The sequence below is a fragment of the Apium graveolens genome, chromosome 2, assembly GCF_009905375.1.
Source record: "Apium graveolens cultivar Ventura chromosome 2, ASM990537v1, whole genome shotgun sequence".
NCBI classification, from domain to species: domain Eukaryota; kingdom Viridiplantae; phylum Streptophyta; class Magnoliopsida; order Apiales; family Apiaceae; genus Apium; species Apium graveolens.
Window position 1 is genome coordinate 311,427,434 of NC_133648.1, and position 13,231 is coordinate 311,440,664.

The 13,231-nt window shown below is 34.7% G+C and overlaps 1 long non-coding RNA gene across 50 annotated transcripts in view; it reads right to left on the bottom strand.

Annotated features, from left to right (window-relative positions):
• LOC141708729 (uncharacterized) overlaps positions 1–13,079 on the bottom strand; it is a 47,424-nt gene extending 34,345 nt beyond the window's left edge. For 18 of the 50 annotated variants that reach the window (XR_012569649.1, XR_012569631.1, XR_012569651.1 and 15 more), the window contains exons 1-2: positions 8,375–13,079; positions 532–8,205 (exon numbers count right to left, since the gene is read on the bottom strand). This is a non-coding gene — a long non-coding RNA (uncharacterized LOC141708729). The remainder of the gene's footprint in view (positions 1–531; positions 8,206–8,374) is intronic. The other 32 variants (XR_012569622.1, XR_012569616.1, XR_012569636.1 and 29 more) reach the window with 27 other exon arrangements.
• Between the last annotated feature and the right edge of the window lie 152 nt (positions 13,080–13,231).

Sequence of the window (13,231 nt, forward strand, 5' to 3'; positions counted from 1 at the left end):
TGAGAAAGGAAGAAAGGGAGGAAGGCCGGGGGAAAGAGAGTTTCTGGAAATTGTTTTGAGAACGAAAAGAAGATATATATATATATATATATATATAGAGAGAGAGAGAGAGAGAGAGAGATTGTAGTAAAATTATCAACTAGTTTGATTAATAATATTCATTGGTTTGGTTATGAATAACTGTTAATTATGTTCTAAAATGTATATTCAAGTATAACAACATTTCATAATTTAGTTTAGCATTAAAAAAATGTATATTCAAGCAAAACAACATTTCATAATTTAGTTTAGCATTACAAAATAATGTATGATTTAATCTTGCATACCATTGTTAGAAAAGCTGAAACAAATTCAGCTTTCTGCACATCAAACATGTTAAAATAGACAAGAAACAGAACCACAAAGAAGAAAGTATATAATGTAACAAAAAGATCACAAAACAAGTATATAATGTAACAAAAAGATCACAAAACAGATAATCAATAAAGCAACAACTTATAAAAGATTGAGATCACTCTTCTACTCTTCTACCTTGCGCTTCAAAAGAGCCGTTTCTTTGTCTTTATCGTCTCAACCCGGTACATACATCTTGCATGCAAGTCAAACCATCCATTGATCATATTCAATTATACCAAAGTAAAACACTATAACTTATATAAAAAGTTTCTAAATCTTCACCAAAAAATTGAGAATCAAGTCAAACCAGAGACCATCCTCGATAGTATGCCCATCGCATGTACATATCAAACCCTCAAATCCCCTTTACAGCTGAACAAATTCTGAATTATACCCACCAACTGGAGTTACAGGAAACATTAATATCCCAAGATAATCTACCATTAAATGTCTACACTCGGCTACAAAAATCTAACAAGCTGTAACTACAAATAACAAATATAGAGAATAGGTCCATAATAGGTATGTTACTACCGTGTTGTTGTCCTGTCTCGCAGTATGCAGCTAATAATCTAATATGTACAATGCCAAAATCAGCAAACACCACGATTAACTGATCAATACAGCATTAGTAATGTATACCTAGCCATAACGAGAACATACATTACAGTACAAGTCATTTTGTTAGTGTCACTTCCGAAAAAATTATGAGAGGAACCTAGAATCTTCACGACTTCACCAACACCAAAAAATAGCAGTCTATCAACCGAAAAATATCAGAAATCTATTATCAGGCACTACAATGAAGACAAAGAATAAATTTACCACAACCATCTCAAAGAGGTCCTCAGAAGGCTTTATCATCACTTTAGTGTGTTTATACCTCTAGCTCACGTCCGCAGACTCTTCCGACTTTCTGAGTTATGCCACCAAGAGCATCCTACAACGTCCAGTTAGAGTTTCTGTATCCACACCGAAATGCATATGAAAAGATAACGGAGAACAGAACAGTCAACTTACTGAACTAAAACAGATTTTTCAGAAGTGCATTTGTTTCTCCAGTGAGCAAAATACCCTGATATGACCGAATGATGAACCGACCTATTGAAGTTCCATATTGTAAGTTCTAATGTAAAAAACCTGAGAAAGTGGGATAGGAGGAAAAGAGGGAGTGAAGAGAGGCTAAAAGGGCATTTTATAGTGTATTTAGTCGAACAATTTAAGGGAGAGTCCATATCACCATTAAGCACAAGACAAGAGGCTAAAAGAGCATTATTATAGTGTATTTGGTCAAATAGGAAGAGTCTATCATCACTATTAAGCACAAGCCATAAGATTGTCTGACCTCCGGCATCAGGAAGGATCTCAAGCTCAGGTAAATTCTGAAGTTATTACCAACAAAAATATATTTAAATCTTAAGGGAAATGACACCTTGTGAACTTGTATAATTTTATAGCGAATGCATGCACTGTCACGAAATAATAGAACAAATGTTACAGATATAAGCGTAAAGCCCACAAGCATGTCCAGCTAAAGTAGTCGCCAAAATTAACTAATCATCGTACCAATTCAGAAAGACACAGTGCAATGAATCAATCACCTCGTGCCCCACTTGTTTTCCATGATCGATACTGCTAAAACAAAGCTAGACTTCTGTAAAGCAGACAAGCTTAAACAGATTCAGCCAATATTTAAGAAACAAAAACAAAAAGATATAGGGGCATAGAATGAATCTGGGGAAAGATGAAGGGGAACTCAAAAAGAAAAAAAGTAATTAGTTGGAAAAGCTAAAATTTAGAACCATGCATCAACAGGGTCGCACCTTTGTCTTTGATCCCCAGTCAGTTGTACGTCGCATACAATCCAAACACATTGTTTCATCAAATTATTGACACAAGTAGATGTTATATTTAGTCAAAGTCTCTATATCATCACCAAAACATTCAGAATAAAATTTATAGCTTACTAAACCTGGGACCATCCTCAACGCTCATCTGAAGTTACCACCCGCAGAACACATAGTTTCTTCGAATTCATGACAGGTAAAACCTACATTTAATCAAAATCTCTACATCTTCACCAAAACATTTGAGATAAAAATCATAACTTACTAAACCTGAGACCATCCTTGACAGTACGCTGATCTGTACACACCACCCTAAAAATCCTTTACACCTTGATTTAACAATTCTCAGCACAAAAAAATAATAAGTTCCGATGTCTAAATGAGAGATAATAATACACAACATTATACTCATAAATAATCTATGAGGAGAATAGGCTCTCATCTCTCTTTTGTTTACACAGATACTAATAACCTACAAGACATATTACTGAAATCGAAACACCACCGCTAATATGATCAGTCACTCATAGGACCAAATCAAACTTTTCCATCCCTGTCCTCATTTGTGGCCTGGATTACAGGGATCATACAGAAAAGAATATGGACAGAATATATAGTGGACACCGAAAATACAAACAGAAGAGAATCAACTTATTACCAACACAGAGTTAATTGGTGGGAAGTGAAATGAGGACTGAACTCCAGTACTCCACCCTCCCATGTCAAAAGAGTACTGCCCAAGCGTAGTTTTCACCAAAGCACATGTTTCACCAGATTCACTTGTCAATCCTACATCTAAGCAGAGTTTCTACAGCTTCACCTGATCCTCTAAGACAACACACCGTAGAAAAAGAACCGTTACCTTACTGAAGTAGAAAAATTCCTTGATAGCACGTCTATTTCCTCAACCACAAAATTAACCTTGCTTATACCACACGTTTTAGAAAGAATTTAAAGATTAGGAAATAATTTGTACCCGTCATGTACCACCCAATTCTTTTGTTTCTCACATACAACATACCTGACATCCAAAAAATGCACAAAAACCACCAAACTCATAAATTCATTACACTTGATTTTTGAATCATTTACTTAATCGGCACCAAGTATAACAAAGAAATGAAATCTTGACTGGGTTAAATCAGAAACAATCACCATAATTCATTCACATCTTAACTAGAAAGACTAACCGAAATTTTAAATATTATACAGAAGGAGAATATGTTATTACCACCTTCATCAATTGTCGCTATTTCTCTTGAAATACACAAAAATATATGAACAAATTCACCCTATAAACTAATAGACATGACAACAATAAGAAGTTAGTAGATGTCCTCCTCCATGTCACTATTAGGCTAAATCTGCTAATCTGCTAAAAAATATGAATTTGAACAGCCAACTCTCAGAAGAGCAGGATAATAAAGTTGAAAATAAGAATGGAAAGTCATTTATCATCACCTTGGTGTATTATACATTTACTTCGTGCCAGAGCGTGCTCTGATCAGATTCACTTACGTTATTGATGACATCCTACAACATCTAGTCAGAGTTACTATATCTTCACCAGACCTCACATGAAATGTAATGAAGAAAAATTCAATGAACTATTTACCTAAATAAATCCCGAGCAGCGTACTTCTTCCTCAAAAAAACCTGACCTCACAATTCATAATATATATATTAAAGATAGCTGTATATATAACATGTTGGAAATAATTGGGGAATTTCATGATAATTGTACCCGAACGAGATAACCTCTATCACTTTTTTTCACATTAAAAAAATTACTTGAGAATCCTAATTGCGGAATGACAAATGATGAATGAGATTATTTTTTGATAAAGATAAAATGTAAGACAAGAAAATAAATCAAACAAATTACTTGAGAAGAGGATTCTTTACTTAAGTCGTTATTTGAAAATATACAGGCAGCCACTTGAGATCTCATTCAAAGAAATATAGTGCGAGTATGAAACTAAACATTGCGATTTGGTTTCATTTTTCTTTACCAACATAAATACTTCAAAACAAAATTGGGCAACACACAACACAAAAACAAGATGTTAAGAAATAGTTTTAAATCAGCTAGAAGTAAAATGAGAAACAGAAGCAAACCACTACCCTGGTATTCGATGCAATTAAAAGGACAAATCAACCGCCTCTTGATGTTCTATCTTTGAGAACCTGGGTAATGAATTCTGAGAAAACAAAGAGGATTCGGAGACGGAAACAATCTAAACGGAGCATAAATTCAGGGAAGAGAATCTAAAAACATCCTACAGCACAAACCATAAGTTTAGGATGACCGTTGGAGCAAGCCTCGAGGTTATGGAATCTCTGGATTCATCAATCAATAGAAAAAGCAAACATGTTTACATAGCAACTGTTACAAGTTCATAGCAGAGCATATATAAGCCATTTATGCATATTACATGATGAAGCACTGAAGCCCACGAAGCAAACTCATGAAAACTACTCGTCAGGGATAAGTAATCACCGTAAGAAACCAGATTTAGCCTGACAAAGGTTGTGTGATGGGACCGTTATCTTACATCTGCAACTTTATCATCACCCCAATTAAATCAAACATCTTGCATACAAACCAAAACACATGCATTCATCATATTCTAAATCTTCATAAAAAATTAAGAACAATATCAAACCAGAGACCATCCTCAACAGTCCGCTCATTGCATCTACACATCTGATCCTCACAATCCTTTGCAGCACAAATTCCGAACCAATACACCAGCTGATCCTCCAAATACACCAACTATAATTTTGACTAATACACGAAAAGAGGAATGTTAATAACCTAAGATACCCCACCCCCCAATAATCGTCCATAGCCTAACTACAAAATCTAACAAGCTGTCATATTTCAAATACACAGAGAGAGAGGGGGGGATAGGTATGATATATGGTAATAGTCCACGTGTCTTGTCTCGTTCCATCTTATATGCAGATTAATAATGATCGAAACCATAGCAAACCATAGGTAATCAAAATCAGCAATCAACACGATAAACGAACTGATACGATAATAGTGATGAATACCTACTCAAAACAAAACCAGACCGCACACATCCCCTTCATTAGTCGTGGAAATTCTCGAGAGAGAAACCTACAATCTTCATCAACACAAAACAAAAAACTAACAGTAGCAAAGCATCAATTGAGAACTAGTGGAAAGGTATTCAGAATAAGTCTGCCATATGGATCTCAAAATAAAGTCTACCATAAGGATCTCCAAGGAGTCCTGAATTCATCTAGCTTTCCCCAAAACAAGCGATCATCAACATCATCGTATTCACTTAAGTAATCAATAACACCCTACAACATCTAATTAGAGCATACATAGATATTAACTAAGAAAACCTCTTCAATAGTTCTCCCATTGCACGTACAAAGCAAACCTCTAAAATCCTTCAAGCCACAATTTCTGAACCACTCATGGAAACTGTTGTATTAACTAATTTAGGAAATAGATAAATTAGTGAGATAACCTACAGTAGAACATCCATTTTTCAAGTACAAAGTCTAACGAGCTGCAGTTTTTTATTAATACACAGATTAAGAATACGTTATCCCTCCATACTCATCTTCCTGTCTCGTCTCAATCATTTTTATTACTTAGATAATGATCTAAAACATACCTATATTTTCTGCACACTGATCGACACTGACAACAGTAACAAATACCTACTTGAAACAAACGAAATATGCACACAAGACATTATTAGTCATTCTCCTGACTTTCTCTTGTAATACAAACATAATGATCTAAAACGTGTGAACATAATCAGAAAACAACAGAATAAACTGAGTGATTCGACTATATTAACGAACACCTACCTAGAACAATATCAAATATTGCCACAAGCCCTCATCAGTCACTTTTGGACAAAATTACGAGAGATACCTAGACACTTCATCAGCATCACAATAAAAAACAAAAGATCAATTAGAACAAGCAGAAACTCAACATCAGGCATGGCATGAAGATCAAAATATATCTAACATAACCATCTCGAGCTACGAGTTAATTTTATCATTACCTAGTGTATTTATGCGTTAATTTTATCATTACCTAGTGTACTTATGCCTCAAAATTTTCTATTACTTCACCAGATTGCATAAGAAAAAAGAGAAAAGAAACTTTAACTTAATAAACAAGAGAGAATTTTTAGCACATCTATATCCTATCATGAGAGAGAGAGGGCGAGAGGGAGAGAGAGAGAGGGCGAGAGAGGGAGAGGGAGAGAGAGGGGAGGGAGAGGGTTATTATAGTAAAAAAAATTCCACTAAATTAGTTAAACATATTCGTCGGTTAGTAAATGTAAGTATTAATTATATTCTTTTAGAAATTTTGTATGTTCAATTAAATTTAAACAATAATATATAATTTAAGTTTAGCATAAATAAATAATGTATACTTTGTCACCATTGTCAGAAAAGCTGAAACAAAGTTAACTTTCTGTACAGCAAACTTGTTTAAATAAACAAGAAACAAAACCACAAAGAAAAAAACATATATCATGTACACAAAAAAGATAAAAAAAAATCAATAGAATCAATAAGGCAACGTTTAATAAAAGATTGAGATTACTCCACCATTACGCTTCAAAAGAGTCATGTCTTTGTCTTTATCATCGTCACCCCAGTAGTCATACATCTTGCATGCAAGCGAAACCATTCATACATCATATTCAATTATGACAAAGTAGAACACCATAACTTTTATACAGAGTTTCTAAATCTTAACAAAACAATTAGGAATAAAATCAAACCAGAGACCATCCTCGATAGCATGCCCTGCATGTACACAGTGGCGGATCTAGCGAAAAAATTCTGCCCAGCCTAATTTTCTTTATGATAAACAATGTCATGACTTTTGGTGGACTTTTTTCCCTTTTTGATGGATTTTTCTTATTAGGAAAAAAATGAATATTGATAAAGAAAACTTTCTATTACCTATAATTCTTATGAGCATTCTATCAAACAGATAAAATGATACCACAAATATATAGCTTTGATTTATTTGAACTATGAAGTAACTATATGAAGTAACTATGTAAAAACACGTGTTTGAAGTTGCATCAATCTCTTCCTTTAACCCTCCTGTTTTCTGCCCAACGGAAGCTGGGTCTGCTACCATTAAGATCCGCCTCTGCATGTACATATCAAACCCTTAAATCCCTTTACAGCTGAAAAAATTCTGAACCATACCCACCAACTGTAAAATTGAATAACCCACCATTAAACGTCTATTCTCAACTGAAAAATCTAACTAGCCGTAGTTTTGAATAAGACATATAGAGGTAAGTAATAAGTATGTTACTACCGTGTAGCTAATAATCTAGTATATATGTGGCCAAAACCAGCAAGACCACGATAAACTGATCAATACAACATTAGTAATGTATACCTTTCCAAAACGAGAACGAATATAATAGCACAAGTCTTTTTCATTGTTGTCGCCTCAAAAAATTATGAGAAACCTAAAATCTTCAAGGCTTCATTAACACCAAAAAATTGCAAAGCATCAACGGAAACTAGCAGAAGGATGCAAAGCATCAACGGAAACTAGCAGAAAGATAGGCACTATATTGAGATCAAAATAAAATCTACCATAACCATCTCAAAGAAGTCCCTAAGAAGGCTTTATCATCACTTCAGTGTATTTTATACCTCTGGGCAAAGCAAGACTCTCGTCCGAATCACTAAGCTATGCCCCTAAAAGCATCCTACAAAGTCTAATTACAGTTTCTGTATATTCACCACAATGAATATGAAAAGATAACAGAGGAACAGAATGATGTACCGACCTCTAACAAGACCAGAATGATGTACCGACCTCTAATTACAGTTTGTTTCTTCAATGAGGAACCCCTAACAAGACCAGAATGATGTACCGACCTCTCGAAGTTCCATATTAAAAGTTTCCAAGTAAAAAAACCTGATAACTTGGGATAGGAGAGAGAGAGAGAGAGGGAGGGAGAGAGAGAGGGGGAGGGAGGGAGGGAGGGGGAGGGGGGGAGGGAGGGAGGGAGGGAGGGGGAGGGAGCACTGTCACAAAAAACATATTTAAATCTGACCATTAAGCACAAACTGTGAGATAAGCTGACCTCTGGCAGCCAGATCTCAAGCTCAGGTAAATTTCTGGAATAATCAGCAACAAAAACATATTTAAATCTTCAAGGGTAAGACACACCTTGTAAACTTGTATAATTCTACAGCAAATGCAAGCACCGTCACGAAGTCATAAAACAAATGTTACAAATATAGAATCACATCTGGTCATCTAAGAACAACATATTAACAGCGTAAAGCCCACAAGTATGCCTGGAAAAAGTAGTCACCGGAATTGACTACTCACAGTATACTGACCCAGCAAGACACAGTACAATCCGCACCACTTGTTTCCTATTTTCCATGATCAATAATGCTAAAACAAAGCTAGATTTATGTACAACAAACAAGCTTAGAGAGATTCAAACAATACTCAAGAAACAAAACCACAAAGAAACAGGGGCATAGAATGAATCTGGAGAAAATTGAAAAAAAAACTGGGAGGAGTTGCAAAATTTTAAAAATTAACCATACATCAAAGATTCGTACCTCTGTCTTTAATCCCCAATAAGTCACAAGTCACGTACAATCCAAAACACATAGTTTCATCAAATTCAATAATGATTAGTCATTTCTATATACTCTTCGCCAAAACATTCAGAATAAAAATTCACAGGTTACTAAACCTGGGTCCATCCTCGACAGTACACTCATCTACACTTACCATTCTCCCGGATCCAAACTAAACCTGAGACAGTACGCTGATCTGTACACACCACCCTCAAATCTTTTGCACCTTGATTCTAACAATTCTCAGCACACAAAATATATGTTTCGATGTTTAAATGAAAGATATTAATCCACAAAACGATCCTCATAATCATCTATGAGAAGAATAGGTCGCTACCGTAATCATCCTCTTGTTTCATCTCTCTTGTTTACACAGATAATAACCTACAAGACATGTTATTGAAATCAAACACCATCAATAATATGATCGAATCACTCCATCAAACCAAATCAAACATTTCCATACATGTCCTCATTTCTGGCCTGGATTACAAGGATCATATAGAAAAGAATAAATAGTGGACATCGAAAATACAAATAGAAGAGAAACTTATTACCAACAGAGTGTAGATTAGTGAGAAGTGAAATGAGGACTGAACTCCACCCTCCCATGTCAAAAGATTAATGCAGTTTTTTTATTACACCAAAGCACATGCTTTCACCAAATTCACATGTCAAGTAACATCCTACAACATTTAAGCAGAGTTTCCATAGCTTCACCAGATCATCTAAGAAAACATACGGTAGAAAAGGAACTGTTACCTTACTGAAGTAGAAAAATTCCTTGATAGTGCATATATTTCCTCAACCACAAAATTAATCTAACTTATATCACACCTGTATGCGGCGATACTAGACTAGAGACATGAAGTCTAAAAAAGAATTTAGATATTAGAAAATAATTGTAAACGTCATGTACCACCCAATTCTTTTGTTTCTCACATACCTGACATCCACAAAATGCACAAAAACCACCAAACCCATTAATTCATTACTCTTGCCTTTGAATCATTTACTAAATCGGTACCAAGTATAACAGAGAAATGAAATTTTGAGAGGTTAAATCAGAAACAATCACCATACTTCGTCCACATCTTAACTACATCTTAACTAAATAAGTTAAACTAACCGTGATTATCAATACTACACGGGAGAATATGTTATTACTGCCTTCATCTTCTTGTCACCTATTTCCCTTCAACTACACAAAAATATATAAACAAATTCACCCAACAAACTGATAGAGATGACAACTAACAAGTCAGTAGATGTCCTCCTCCATGTCACTATTAGGCCAAATCTACGAATATGAACAAAGCAGACTCTCAGAAGAGCAGGATAATGAAGTTTGACATAACCATAGAAAGTCATTCATCATCACCTCTGTGTATTTATACATCTACTTCATGCCTCAGTGTATTTATACATCTACTTCATGCCAGACCTCACAGGAAATATAATGGAGAAAAATCTATTAACTATTTACCTTACCTAAATAGATCCCCAGCAGCATATTTTTTCCTCAAAAGAACTTCACCTCACAATTCAAAATATAAAAGATAGCTGTATATATAACATGTAAATAATTGAGAAATTTCATGATAATTGTACCCGTACGGTATAACCTCTTTCACTTGTTCACCACATTAAAAAGTACTTTGAGAATCCTGATTGCAGAATAACAAATATTGAGTTAGATTATTTTTTAATAAAGATATGTATGTAATTTACCTCCTAATTCATAATATACATTAAAGATAGCTGTATATATATAACATGTTGGAAATAATTGAGAAATTTCATGATAAGGTATAACCTCTTTCACTTGTTTTTCAAGTTAAAAAGCACTTGAGAATCCTGATTGCAAAATGACAAATATTGAATGAAATTATTTTTTAATAAAGATAAAATGTAAGGAGAAAATGCGATAAGAAAATAATTCAAACAAATTACTTTAGAAGAGGCTTCTTTACTAAAGTCGTTACTAAATTAAAAATATACAGTCCGCCACTTGATATCTCATTGAAAATAATATAGTCCGAGTATAACATTAAACATTTTATTTTTCAAAAAAAATGGGTAACATGTAACACAAAAACAAGATGTTAAATAATAGTATTAAATCATGCAGAAGTAAAAGAGAAACGAAAGCAAACCACACTGCTGGTAGTCGATGAATTTCTATCTTTGAGAACCCAGGTAACAAATTCTGGGAAAGAAAGGGGGTTTGGAGACAGAAATAAACTGAACAGAGCATTAATTCAGGTAAGAGAATCTACGACCATCCTAAAACACAAACCATAAGTTTGGCCTGACCATTGGGACAAGCATCGAGATCAGGGGATTTCTCTGGATCAATCAATAGCAAAAGCATATACAAAATTGCTGTTCTGAAATATGCAAGTAGTGAAATTCGTGCAAAAATGTAGAAAAGGGACACAAGATGGTCAACAAAGTCATATATGTAATAGAACAGAGATTTTTCACTGCAAACATATTTACACAGAAACTGTTACAAGTTCATAGCAGCATATAAGCCATTTATGCATTTATGCATATTACATGGTTAAACACCGAAGCCCACGAAGCAAACTCATGAAAACTAATTGCCAGGGTCAAGTAATCACCATTAGAAACCAGATTTACCCAGACAAAAGTTGTGTGATGCACCGTTATCTTACATCTGCAACTTACTTTTACATCTGCAACTTACCTATACATTTGCAACTTCCTTTGTCACCCCAATTAAGTCAAACATCTTGCATACAAACCAAAACACATGCATTATTCTAAATCTTCACCAAAAAATTGAGAACAAAATCAAACCGGAGACAATCCTCACACTTCACCCATTGCATCTACATACCTGATCCTCAAAATCCTTTGCACCACAAAATCCAAACCACTACACCACCATCTGTGATCTGTAATCTTGACTAATGCACGAAAAGAAAAACATTAAAAGCCTAAATTAACCCCCCACAAATCGTCCATATCTCAACTTCAAAGTCTAACAAGCTGTCAAATCTCAAATACACAGATAGGGAATAGGTAGGTATGTCATATCTCAAATACACAGATAGAGAGAATTGGTGTCAGAATGGTACGTGTCCTCGTGTCTCGTCTCGTTCCATCTTATATGCAAATAATAATGATCAGAACCGTAGTAAACCATAGGTGATCAAAATCAGCAATCAACACGATAAACGAATTGATAATAGTAATGAATACCTATTCAAAAACAAACCAGATAATACCGCACAAGTTCCCTTTGTCAGTCACTTCTCGAACAAAATTACTCGAGAGAAACCTACAATCTTCATTAACGAAAACCAAAAAAACTACCAGTAGCAATGCATCAATCGAAAACTAGTGGAAAGTTATTCAGAATAAATCTACCATTAGGATCTCCAAGGAGTCGTGAATTTTCTTCATCCATCATCATCTTTGTGATCTGTGTGTGTGTGTATACATCTTATCATATTTAATCAAAACAGAACACACACGTACCCTCTGCAGTCACTTCTCGAATAAAATTCCTCGAGAGAGAAACCTACAACCATCATCAACACATACCAAAAAAACTACCAATAGCAGAGCATCAATCGAAAACTAGCAGAAAGTTAATTCGAAATTAGTCTACCATGCATCGCGAAGGAGTCATGAATCATAATCTTTGCATGTGTGTAATCATCATCTTTGTGTGTGTACATATATTATAGATTTCCCCAAAACAAGCGCTAATCTTCATCATCGTATTCACTATCAATAACATCCTGCAACATCTAATTAGAGCATCTATACATATATATTTACCAGAATCCATGAGAAAATTCAACGGGGAAAAAGTCATTGACCTAGAACTAACCTCCTTAATTAGATATAACATCCTTCCTCAAATATAAGGGAGAGATATGATCGAGAGAGATAATCTAGAGAGAGAGAGGAGAGAGATCAAGAGAGAAATAATCGAGATGGAGGAGAGAGATGATCGAGATTATCGAGAGAGAGGGGAGAGAGATGAGAGAGGATGAACGTACCTTTTAAAAAAAAGAAGCTAATATCGAAGAGATGAAAGTAAGGTTTGTGGTGGGTGTGTATATATAGGGGTAATCGAGGTCTGTTGGATTAGCTTGGTGGCTACGCACAAATCACGCGGAATGTATTAGGCGGTCAGCTGTAAACGCGTTATGGCATTCCTTTGTGAACATGGTTTGGGATTTGCTGGGTCAAACTCAAACCAATTGTTTGATCAAAATCTATTATCCATCTCTTATCTCTTATTATTATATAAAAAACGAAATATTAAAAATTTTGAATACACGCTGAATTCATGAATTTTG